This window comes from Octodon degus, unplaced genomic scaffold (assembly GCF_000260255.1).
Source record: "Octodon degus isolate 3935 unplaced genomic scaffold, OctDeg1.0 scaffold00360, whole genome shotgun sequence".
NCBI lineage: Eukaryota > Metazoa > Chordata > Mammalia > Rodentia > Octodontidae > Octodon > Octodon degus.
The window spans coordinates 732,445-736,375 of NW_004524936.1; the positions used below are offsets into that span (position 1 = coordinate 732,445).

The 3,931-nt window shown below is 45.0% G+C and overlaps 1 pseudogene across 1 annotated transcript; it reads right to left on the bottom strand.

Moving 5' to 3' along the window:
- Window positions 1-815: 815 nt before the first annotated feature.
- Window positions 816-2,849, bottom strand: LOC101576763 (annotated as a pseudogene). Its single transcript, XR_192936.2, has 2 exons — window positions 1,382-2,849; window positions 816-1,121 (listed from the first exon to the last, which is right to left on the bottom strand). The product of XR_192936.2 is annotated as a glycylpeptide N-tetradecanoyltransferase 1-like (transcript).
- Between the last annotated feature and the right edge of the window lie 1,082 nt (window positions 2,850-3,931).

Genomic DNA, 3,931 nt, shown 5'->3' on the forward strand with positions numbered 1-3,931 from the left:
TCTCTTCCTCCTCCTCCTCCTTCTCCTTCTCCTTCTTCTTCTTCTTCTTCTTTTTTGTGGTACCAGTGACTGAACTCAGGACCTTGAGCTTGCCAGGCAAGTGCTTATGCTACTGAGCTATCTACCTGGCCCTATTTATTAACTTTCTAATAATAGCCATTCATTCTGGGGTAATATGAAATCAGAATGTTGTTTTAATTTTAATTTTGTGAATGACCAATGATATTGAATTTTTTTCATGTATTTATTTGCCACTTGTATTTATTCATTTGAAAAATATATATCCATCTCAGATGCCCACTTTTGGATAGAGTCTTTGAATTATGGGGTCCTCATTTTGTTTTATTCCTTATATGTTGTAGATAGAAATGTTTCGTAGAGAGGCTTGGTACTAAATAAATAAATAAATAAATAATTTTTTTTAAAAAAAGTGTTAGATAGAAGTCTTCTGTGAGAGGGACTGTTGACTAAGAATTTTTCCAAATTTGTAGGTTTTCATTTTACTCTCTTTTTTTTTTCATTTTACTCTCTTTGTGATTGATTTGACATGCAAAAACTTTTCAAAATGATAATGTCCCAGTTGTTGATTATTTCAAGTATTTCCTGTGTAGTTTTGTTTTTGTTTGTGAACTCTCTACCTATCCCTATATCTTTAAGATATCTACCTGTGTTTTCCTCCAGAATATTTAGTGGTTTTGTTTTAATAGTTAAATCTTTGAAACATTTTGATTATGGTTTTGGGCATGATGACAGACATGGGTCCAATTTTAGGCTTTGCCATGTGGAAAGCCAGTTTTTCCAGCACCATTTGTTAACTCCATCATATGCCAATCACAAGCTAGTTTCAGCAGTTACATTCCCTTGATCATGGCTGCATGAGGAGGTGATTAATTGGAAAACAGGGAGACCAGACATGGCCCGAAGTGACGTCACGCAGCCATGCCACTGCACCACGTTCATCGACTCCACTGGCATTTGGTAAGGCATTCAGTCTGCTCTCTCCAGGGACTCTCAGGCAGCCTGTGAGACTGGACCACGTGGTGCTTCTGTTGCAGGCTGGAGTCCTCAGTGGCTTCATCCAGAAGTGTATCGACAGCCGGTTACTGTAGCACAAGCCTGACCTGGAAGAGCCACCAAGAGAGGCAGGGTGGGTAGGTGGAGGGCACCCCGGGTCCACAGTCTAGGCTGCACGGGGGAAGACTCAGCTAAGGCAAGGACTCCCACAGCCTCCTCCTGGCTTGTACCATCTGGCCAGCCACACAGTGGTTGCCGCCAGGGAAGCCAGGCAATGTACTTGGGGCCTGGCCCCCGGCCTGCCTCACACTGTGGCGAGGAGCTGGACTGGCCCTGAGGAGCACAGGGCTCCTAGGCTGACACTCACCTTCTCAGCGCCCATGCTGGGGCACTTCCAGTTGTACAGATAATACTGCAGGTTGCCATCCCCTATGCCGAACTTGAGCTTCTCCAGGAAAGTCTTGTTCTCCATGAGATCCAGCGCGTTGAACACATCGAACCCTTTCAATTTGGCGAGAACAAGTGCATCACTCATGAGATCGAGGAGAGGCGTCTGGGTGTGGACATTGTAGAAGAAGTAAGCCACTTTCAGACTCTTGTGGGCTGGGTGGTTCATGATGGTGGAGGGAAGTGTTTAGAAACTAAGAAAATCTGTCACCTCGCCCCTGGCATTCTCCACCACGAAGGTGTCGATGATGTTCTCCTGGGGGTAGAACCAGTGCTCCACTTCCTCCTGGCTCATGACTGGGGTGAGGTGGAACTGCTTCAGGTACCGGGCGAGCAGCTGGTTCACAGCTGGAATGTCCTTTTTCTCCATTGGACGCAGCCCAGCTGTCTTAGGATTCTCTGGCAGCCGGTAGAGCTTCCTGGTGCGCTGCATGGTCATGTTCCTGCTCAGGTGGGAGAACTTCACCTCAATCAGCTTCCGGGGGTTAAGGGACCGATGCTAGTACCTGCGGGTGCCCACGGTCTTGGGCAGCACCACCCCAGCAGTGTATACAGCTTGGAAGATGCCCTCCAGGTGCACTCGCAACGTTATCTCGCGGATCAAGACTGGTGCCACCCTCTTGGAACGAAGCTTCTTGTGGACACACAGGAAATTGATCTCTACCATCTTCTTCTCTGTGTCATAGATGTGGATGTTTGCTGGGATGGCACTAATGAACCCATCCAGTTTCTGACTTGAGACCACACGAACCCCGCAGTGCCACTGGGGAAGCCAGCCAGGTGGCCACAGAGCCCACAGGAGAAACTCTGGAGAGCAATCGAAGCGGAACATGTTGTCATCATCCTCCACATAGTTCTCATTCAGTAGTGTGTACGGTTCTTTCAGCACCCCCTGGTCACCCAGGTCCAAGGCATCCCAGGTGAAGCCCTGGGGCAGGGTGTATGGCTCCTGGCAGACGTGGTCTTTGTCAGGTTCCACGGGACCGTGGTTGTTCACCACTTCGCCCAATTTGGGGACAGGCTGCATATCCCAGAACTGGTAGCTTCGTTTGCTGGCCTCTTCCACGGTCTTGGCAGGTCCTTGGCCCACTGAGAACAGCTCAATGGCCTTCTGAATTTCCTAGATCCTTTCTGCTGGCAAAGAGTTCATCTTCACAGGCTGATCCTGGTTTGAATCTGTCTGTCTGCCTTTTTCTTTCTTTTTTTTGTTTCTTTTTCTTCTTTTTGGCTCCAGTGTCATTGGCTGGACTCAAACCACCCCGGCTGTAGCTGCTGTCCTCCTCGTTCTCGCAGTCACTGCAGTGCCCATGGCTGTTCCCTTTGCCTTCCAGCTTCTGCGGCCACGAAGGTGCCAGGGACTTCACTGCTGTCTCACCCTCATCCACCATCTTGAGTTGCCAGCAGAGGCTATCTTTCTTCCAGGGAACATATTTGACTCCTTTGTCAAAGATAATGTGGCTGGAGCTGGGGAGATGGCTCAGTAGAATAAGCACTTCCCTGGCAAGTGCAAGGGTCTGAGTTCAATCCCTGCTTCTGCCCCCCCCCAAAAAAAAAGATAATGTGGCTAAGTATGTTTGTATTTGTGTCTGCAACTTCTAATCTGTTCCACTGATCCTCAAGTCTGTTTGTTTGTTTGTTTGTTTGTTTGTTGTTTGTTTTTTGCCAGGCCATACTTATTTTACAACAGTAACTTTGTAGTAAAATTTCAAGTCAGGGATTGTGATGCCTCCTGCCTTGCCTTTCTTGCCCAGGATCTTGTCTGCTTTTCTAGATCTCTTCTGGTTTCACATGAATTTTAGGAATATTTTCTCTAGATATATGAGGGATACTAATATATTTTAATAGGGATTGCACTGCATCTGTATAATAATTTTGGGAGTATCCGAATTTTCACAATGTTAGTTCTTCCTATAAAGTAGCAGGAAATATCTGTCCATTTTCTGAAATCATCTTTATCTTTTTTTCTCAGACTATTGCAATTTTTGCTGTATTTTTACTTCCTTTGTGAATTGATTCTCAAATATTTCATTTTTTGGACATTATTATGAAAGGCTTGATTTCTCTAATTTCTTTCACAGTGCATTCATTGTTTGTATACACAAGTGCAATCAATTTGTTAGTGCTGACTTATACCTTTGTATGTTACTCAATTTGGCTATTAAATACACAGTTTTCTTAGTGGAATTGTTAGTTATCTATGTAAAATATCATGTCATCTACAAATAATGATTATTTCATTTTGTCTTTTCCAATTATTTATTTTCTTTCTCTTTCTTGTATAATTGCTCTGTCTAATGTTTCCAGAAGTATAATGAGTAAGACTGGTAATGTTGTAGGCAACTAAATTAGGTAGAAATATTAAAGGCAGTCAGACAGGCCCAGGCCTTCAAGGAGACAAGATGGAGGACTAGGTGACTCTGCAACTTGGAAGAGCCAAACACTCCCATATGGGCCAGACCTCAAGACCAAG